Genomic DNA, 8,280 nt, shown 5'->3' with positions numbered 1-8,280 from the left:
AACCCCAGGGTTGTATGCTGAGTGTGCCCAGGGAAACGGGGGCCTGCTGGAACTAGCCTTGCTTTCCCATTTGGAAGGCAGCATCCATGCTGCCTGGAAGCTACCTGACATGGCCTGCTCTTGACAGGCCTGTAACCCTGTAAGAATGGCTCGGGAAAATTATGAGTCTGCTCTGTCTGAGCCAGGTGCTTCCAGGGCTGCGGTTGAGGTCGACTTGCTCTCGAGCTGAAGGGAATCTCAACGTGTAAACTTGCCTCCAGTCTAGGCCCCTAGTACCCGTGCAGAATGGGAGGCACGCAGCTGTTTCCATGAGTTCTAAGTCGCTTATACGTTTACTTTCAAGGACGTAGACTTTTGAGGACTCCTAGTTCTCTCGGGTATGCCTCACTTTCCCTCCACGTTCACGGAGTACTTCCGGACCCCTGTGGGCCGGCTGAGGCACTTCGAGACCCATTGTTTGATCCCTCCGAGGCTCTCTGTGCGTGCCGAGTGATAGGCAACACACTGTACGTCCCTGGAGGAGAGCCACATTTCCAGAGTCCTCGAACAGCCTCAGCACAAGGTTTCTGGTGAGTCCGACTTTCTCATGGGCCTGTGTCAGCTGCCGTGAGGAAACACTGCGCTTAGAGTACTTCCAGGACCTCGTACCTGAAGTCACTCTGCTCGAGGAGAAAGTCAGCATCTTACCATGCTGTGTCGCTCACGACACAGCCAGCATGAACAGATGCCTGGCGGTGAGGCCCTGATTTGCCGTGCAGAAGCCGAGGCGTGCAGCAGTTTCCAGGAGGCGGTGGGCTCTGCTCTGCGTACCTGCAATGGTAGCAGAGTCTCCTGGACACCTAGGAGGCGAGCGTGAGGACCGTGTTCCCGGCAGGAGCACTGAGTACCCCCAGACCCACCCCGGTCTGCTAAGCAACATCCAGGCCCGTAGCGCTTTACAGCCCCACTGTGAATGCCGAGCGTAGGGAAACGCACTGCACTCTCTTTGGAAGCAGCTTAACTTCCTCAGCCCTCGCACACGTTCACGAACACCGTTCTGGCACGTCCCACATGGCGTCGAAGTCTTACGCATTGGCCTAGTCTGAGCTGAACTCAACATAACCCTCGGCTTCGCATTCCATCTAGGACCTCCCGCCTGAAGTCACCGTGCCTCACAGAGTCAGTCGGCTTGCGTTCCTCCTGCCATTTCAGTCCCGCTCTTCCTGAGGCACTGCAGGCTTTTGAATAGACACAGGCCCACAGGAGCAGCTGCGGCGTTCCTGGGTTGAGGCAGTTCGCTTGATGCAGAACACCCTACTTCGAGAACTCGATTCAGACGAGGAAACACAGGGTACCCTTTGCCTCTTTGGGCTAGTTAGAAACCACAAGGGTGTATGCTGAGTGTGCCCAGGGAACCGGGCCCTGCTGCAACTAACCTTGCTTTTCCATTTGGAAGGCAGCAACCATGCTGCCTGGAAGCTACCTGACATGGCCTGCTCTTGACAGGCCTGTAACCCTATACGAATGCCTCGGGAATATTATGAGTCTGCTGTGTCTGAGCCAGGTGCTTCCAGGGTCGCGGTTGAGGTCGACCTGACAAGCTCTGGAGATGAAGGGAATCTCAACATGTAAACTTGCCTCCAGGCTAGGCCCCTAATAGCCGTGCAGAAATGGAGGCACGCAGCTGTTTCCATGAGTTCGTAGTTGCCTATATGCTTCACTTTCAAGGATGTAGACTTTTCAGGACTCCTAGGTCTCTACGGTATGCATCGCTTTCACTCCAAGTTCACGGAGTACCTCCGGACCCCTGTGGGCCGGTTGAGGCACTTCGAAACCCATTGGTTGATCCTTCCGAGGCTCTCTGTGCGTGCCGAGTGATAGGCAACAAACTGTACGTCCCTGGAGGAGAGCCACATTTCCAGAGTCCTCGAACAGCCTCAGCACAACGTTTCTGGTGAGTCCGACTTTGTCATGGGCCTGTGTCAGCTGCCGTGAGGAAACACTGCACTTAGAGTACTTCCAGGACCTCGTACCTGAAGTCACTCTGCTCGAGGAGAAAGTCAGCATCTTACCATGCTGTGTCGCTCACGACACAGCCAGCATGAACAGATGCCTGGCGGTGAGGCCCTGATTTGCCGTGCAGAAGCCGAGGCGTGCAGCAGTTTGCAGGAGGCGGTGGGCTCTGCTCTGCGTACCTGCAACGGTAGCAGAGTCTCCTGGACACCTAGGAGGCGAGCGTGAGCACCGTGTTCCCGGCAGGAGCACTGAGTAACCCAGACCCACCCTGGTCGGCTAAGCAACATCCAGGCCCGTAGCGCTTTACAGCCCCACTGTGAATGCTGAGCGTAGGGAAACGCACTGCACTCTCTTTGGAAGCAGCTTAACTTCCTCAGCCCTCGCACACGTTCACGAACACCGTTCTGGCACGTCCCACATGGCGTCGAAGTCTTACGCATTGGCCTAGTCTGAGCTGAACTCAACATAACCCTCGGCTTCGCATTCCATCTAGGACCTCCCGCCTGAAGTCACCGTGCCTCACAGAGACAGTCGGCTTGCGTTCCTCCTGCCATTTCAGTCCCGCTCTTCCTGTGGCACTGCAGGCTTTTGAATAGCCACAGGCCCACAGGAGCAGCTGCGGCGTTTCTGGGTTGAGGCAGTTCGCTTGATGCAGAACACCCGACTTTGAGAACTCGATTCAGCCGAGGAAACACAGGGTACCCTTTGCCTCTTTGGGCTAGTTAGAAACCCCAGGGTTGTATGCTGAGTGTGCCCAGGGAAACGGGGGCCTGCTGGAACTAGCCTTGCTTTCCCATTTGGAAGGCAGCAACCATGCTGCCTGAAAGCTACATGACATGGCCTGCTCTTGACAGGCCTGTAACCCTGTAAGAATGGCTCGGGAAAATTATGAGTCTGCTCTGTCTGAGCCAGGAGCTTCCAGGGCTGCGGTTGAGGTCGACTTGACAAGCTCTCGAGCTGAAGGGAATCTCAACGTGTAAACTTGCCTCCAGTCTAGGCCCCTAGTACCCGTGCAGAAAAGGAGGCACGCAACTGTTTCCATGAGTTCTAAGTCGCGTATACGTTTACTTTCAAGGACGTAGACTTTTGAGGACTCCTAGTTCTCTCGGGTATACCTCACTTTCCCTCCACGTTCACGGAGTACCTCCGGACCCCTGTGGGCCGGTTTAGGCAGTTCGAAACCCTTTGGTTGATCCCTCCGAGGCTCTCTGTGCGTGCCGAGTGATAGGCAACACACTGTACGTCCCTGGAGGAGAGCCACATTTCCAGAGTCCTCGAACAGCCTCAGCACAAGGTTTCTGGTGAGTCCGACTTTCTCATGGGCCTGTGTCAGCTGCCGTGAGGAAACACTGCGCTTAGAGTACTTCCAGGACCTCGTACCTGAAGTCACTCTGCTCGAGGAGAAAGTCAGCATCTTACCATGCTGTGTCGCTCACGACACAGCCAGCATGAACAGATGCCTGGCGGTGACGCCCTGGTTTGCCGTGCAGAAGCCGAGGCGTGCAGCAGTTTCCAGGAGGAGGTGGGCTCTGCTCTGCGTACCTGCAACGGTAGCAGAGTCTCCTGGACACCTAGGAGGCGAGCGTGAGGACCGTGTTCCCGGCAGGAGCACTGAGTACCCCCAGACCCACCCCGGTCGGCTAAGCAACATCCAGGCCCGTTACGTTTTACGGCCCCACTGTGAATGCCGAGCGTAGGGAAACGCACTGCACTCTCTTTGGAAGCAGCTTAACTTCCTCAGCCCTCGCACACGTTCACGAACACCGTTCTGGCACGTCCCACATGGCGTCGAAGTCTTACGCATTGGCCTAGTCTGAGCTGAACTCAACATAACCCTCGGCTTCGCATTCCATCTAGGACCTCCCGCCTGAAGTCACCGTGCCTCCCAGAGACACTCGGCTTGCGTTCCTCCTGCCATTTCAGTCCCGCTCTTCCTGTGGCACTGCAGGCTTTTGAATAGCCACAGGCCCACAGGAGCAGCTGTGGCGTTCCTGGGTTGAGGCAGTTCGCTTGATGCAGAACATCCTACTTCGAGATCTCGATTAAGACGAGGAAACACAGGGTACCCTTTGCCTCTTTCAGCTAGTTAGAAACCACAGGGTTGTATGCTGAGTGTCCCCAGGGAAACGGGGGCTTGCTGGAACTAGCCTTGCTTTCCCATTTGGAAGGCAGCATCCATGCTGCCTGGAAGCTACCTGACATGGCCTGCTCTTGACAGGCCTGTAACCCTGTAAGAATGGCTCGGGAAAATTATGAGTCTGCTCTGTCTGAGCCAGGTGCTTCCAGGGCTGCGGTTGAGGTCAACTTGACAAGCTCTCGAGCTGAAGGGAATCTCAACGTGTAAACTTGCCTCCAGTCTAGGCCCCTAGTACCCGTGCAGAAAGGGAGGCACGCAGCTGTTTCCATGAGTTCTAAGTCGCTTATACGTTTACTTTCAAGGACGTAGACTTTTGAGGACTCCTAGTTCTCTCGGGTATGCCTCACTTCCCTCCACGTTCACGGAGTACTTCCGGACCCCTGTGGGCCGGCTGAGGCACTTCGAGACCCATTGTTTGATCCCTCCGAGGCTCTCTGTGCGTGCCGAGTGATAGGCAACACACTGTACGTCCCTGGAGGAGAGCCACATTTCCAGAGTCCTCGAACAGCCTCAGCACAAGGTTTCTGGTGAGTCCGACTTTCTCATGGGCCTGTGTCAGCTGCCGTGAGGAAACACTGCGCTTAGAGTACTTCCAGGACCTCGTACCTGAAGTCACTCTGCTCGAGGAGAAAGTCAGCATCTTACCATGCTGTGTCGCTCACGACACAGCCAGCATGAACAGATGCCTGGCGGTGAGGCCCTGGTTTGCCGTGCAGAAGCCGAGGCGTGCAGCAGTTTCCAGGAGGCGGTGGGCTCTGCTCTGTGTACCTGCAACGGTAGCAGAGTCTCCTGGACACCTAGGAGGCGAGCGTGAGGACCGTGTTCCCGGCAGGAGGACTGAGTACCCCCAGACCCACCCCGGTCTGCTAAGCAACATCCAGGCCGGTAGCGCTTTACAGCCCCACTGTGAATGCCGAGCGTAGGGAAACGCGCTGCACTCTCTTTGGATGCAGCTTAACTTCCTCAGCCCTCGCACACGTTCACGAACACCGTTCGGGCACGTCCCACATGGCGTCGAAGTCTTACGCATTGGCCTAGTCTGAGCTGAACTCAACATAACCCTCGGCTTCGCATTCCATCTAGGACCTCCCGCCTGAAGTCACCGTGCCTCCCAGAGACACTCGGCTTGCGTTCCTCCTGCCATTTCAGTCCCGCTCTTCCTGTGGCACTGCAGGCTTTTGAATAGCCACAGGCCCACAGGAGCAGCTGTGGCGTTCCTGGGTTGAGGCAGTTCGCTTGTTCCAGAACACCCTACTTCGAGATCTCGATTCAGACGAGGAAACACAGGGTACCCTTTGCCTCTTTCAGCTAGTTAGAAACCACAGGGTTGTATGCTGAGTGTGCCCAGGGAAACGGGGGCTTGCTGGAACTAGCCTTGCTTTCCCATTTGGAAGGCAGCATCCATGCTGCCTGGAAGCTACCTGACATGGCCTGCTCTTGACAGGCCTGTAACCCTGTAAGAATGGCTCGGGAAAATTATGAGTCTGCTCTGTCTGAGCCAGGTGCTTCCAGGGCTGCGGTTGAGGTCGACTTGACAAGCTCTCGAGCTGAAGGGAATCTCAACGTGTAAACTTGCCTCCAGTCTAGGCCCCTAGTACCCGTGCAGAAAGGGAGGCACGCAGCTGTTTCCATGAGTTCTAAGTCGCTTATACGTTTACTTTCAAGGACGTAGACTTTTGAGGACTCCTAGTTCTCTCGGGTATGCCTCACTTTCCCTCCACGTTCACGGAGTACTTCCGGACCCCTGTGGGCCGGCTGAGGCACTTCGAGACCCATTGTTTGATCCCTCCGAGGCTCTCTGTGCGTGCCGAGTGATAGGCAACACACTGTACGTCCCTGGAGGAGAGCCACATTTCCAGAGTCCTCGAACAGCCTCAGCACAAGGTTTCTGGTGAGTCCGACTTTTTCATGGGCCTGTGTCAGCTGCCGTGAGGAAACACTGCGCTTAGAGTACTTCCAGGACCTCGTACCTGAAGTCACTCTGCTCGAGGAGAAAGTCAGCATCTTACCATGCTGTGTCGCTCACGACACAGCCAGCATGAACAGATGCCTGGCGGTGAGGCCCTGGTTTGCCGTGCAGAAGCCGAGGCGTGCAGCAGTTTCCAGGAGGAGGTGGGCTCTGCTCTGCGTACCTGCAACGGTTGCAGAGTCTCCTGGACACCTAGGAGGCGAGCGTGAGGACCGTGTTCCCGGCAGGAGCACTGAGTACCCCCAGACCCACCCCGGTCGGCTAAGCAACATCCAAGCCCGTTACGTTTTACGGCACCACTGTGAATGCCGAGCGTAGGGAAACGCACTGCACTCTCTTTGGAAGCAGCTTAACTTCCTCAGCCCTCGCACACGTTCACGAACACCGTTCTGGCACGTCCCACATGGCGTCGAAGTCTTACGCATTGGCCTAGTCTGAGCTGAACTCAACATAACCCTCGGCTTCGCATTCCATCTAGGACCTCCCGCCTGAAGTCACCGTGCCTCCCAGAGACACTCGGCTTGCGTTCCTCCTGCCATTTCAGTCCCGCTCTTCCTGTGGCACTGCAGGCTTTTGAATAGCCACAGGCCCACAGGAGCAGCTGTGGCGTTCCTGGGTTGAGGCAGTTCGCTTGATGCAGAACATCCTACTTCGAGATCTCGATTAAGACGAGGAAACACAGGGTACCCTTTGCCTCTTTCAGCTAGTTAGAAACCACAGGGTTGTATGCTGAGTGTCCCCAGGGAAACGGGGGCTTGCTGGAACTAGCCTTGCTTTCCCATTTGGAAGGCAGCATCCATGCTGCCTGGAAGCTACCTGACATGGCCTGCTCTTGACAGGCCTGTAACCCTGTAAGAATGGCTCGGGAAAATTATGAGTCTGCTCTGTCTGAGCCAGGTGCTTCCAGGGCTGCGGTTGAGGTCAACTTGACAAGCTCTCGAGCTGAAGGGAATCTCAACGTGTAAACTTGCCTCCAGTCTAGGCCCCTAGTACCCGTGCAGAAAGGGAGGCACGCAGCTGTTTCCATGAGTTCTAAGTCGCTTATACGTTTACTTTAAAGGACGTAGACTTTTGAGGACTCCTAGTTCTCTCGGGTATGCCTCACTTCCCTCCACGTTCACGGAGTACTTCCGGACCCCTGTGGGCCGGCTGAGGCACTTCGAGACCCATTGTTTGATCCCTCCGAGGCTCTCTGTGCGTGCCGAGTGATAGGCAACACACTGTACGTCCCTGGAGGAGAGCCACATTTCCAGAGTCCTCGAACAGCCTCAGCACAAGGTTTCTGGTGAGTCCGACTTTCTCATGGGCCTGTGTCAGCTGCCGTGAGGAAACACTGCGCTTAGAGTACTTCCAGGACCTCGTACCTGAAGTCACTCTGCTCGAGGAGAAAGTCAGCATCTTACCATGCTGTGTCGCTCACGACACAGCCAGCATGAACAGATGCCTGGCGGTGAGGCCCTGGTTTGCCGTGCAGAAGCCGAGGCGTGCAGCAGTTTCCAGGAGGCGGTGGGCTCTGCTCTGCGTACCTGCAACGGTAGCAGAGTCTCCTGGACACCTAGGAGGCGAGCGTGAGGACCGTGTTCCCGGCAGGAGGACTGAGTACCCCCAGACCCACCCCGGTCTGCTAAGCAACATCCAGGCCGGTAGCGCTTTACAGCCCCACTGTGAATGCCGAGCGTAGGGAAACGCGCTGCACTCTCTTTGGATGCAGCTTAACTTCCTCAGCCCTCGCACACGTTCACGAACACCGTTCGGGCACGTCCCACATGGCGTCGAAGTCTTACGCATTGGCCTAGTCTGAGCTGAACTCAACATAACCCTCGGCTTCGCATTCCATCTAGGACCTCCCGCCTGAAGTCACCGTGCCTCCCAGAGACACTCGGCTTGCGTTCCTCCTGCCATTTCAGTCCCGCTCTTCCTGTGGCACTGCAGGCTTTTGAATAGCCACAGGCCCACAGGAGCAGCTGCGGCGTTCCTGGGTTGAGGCAGTTCGCTTGTTCCAGAACACCCTACTTCGAGATCTCGATTCAGACGAGGAAACACAGAGTACCCTTTGCCTCTTTCAGCTAGTTAGAAACCACAGGGTTGTATGCTGAGTGTGCCCAGGGAAATGGGGGCTTGCTGGAACTAGCCTTGCTTTCCCATTTGGAAGGCAGCATCCATGCTGCCTGGAAGCTAC

The sequence above is a fragment of the Phocoena phocoena genome, chromosome 17 (assembly GCF_963924675.1).
Source record: "Phocoena phocoena chromosome 17, mPhoPho1.1, whole genome shotgun sequence".
Classification (NCBI taxonomy): Eukaryota; Metazoa; Chordata; class Mammalia; order Artiodactyla; family Phocoenidae; genus Phocoena; species Phocoena phocoena.
The sequence above is the reverse complement of the archived record's forward strand: the minus strand, read 5'-3'. Positions refer to the sequence as shown.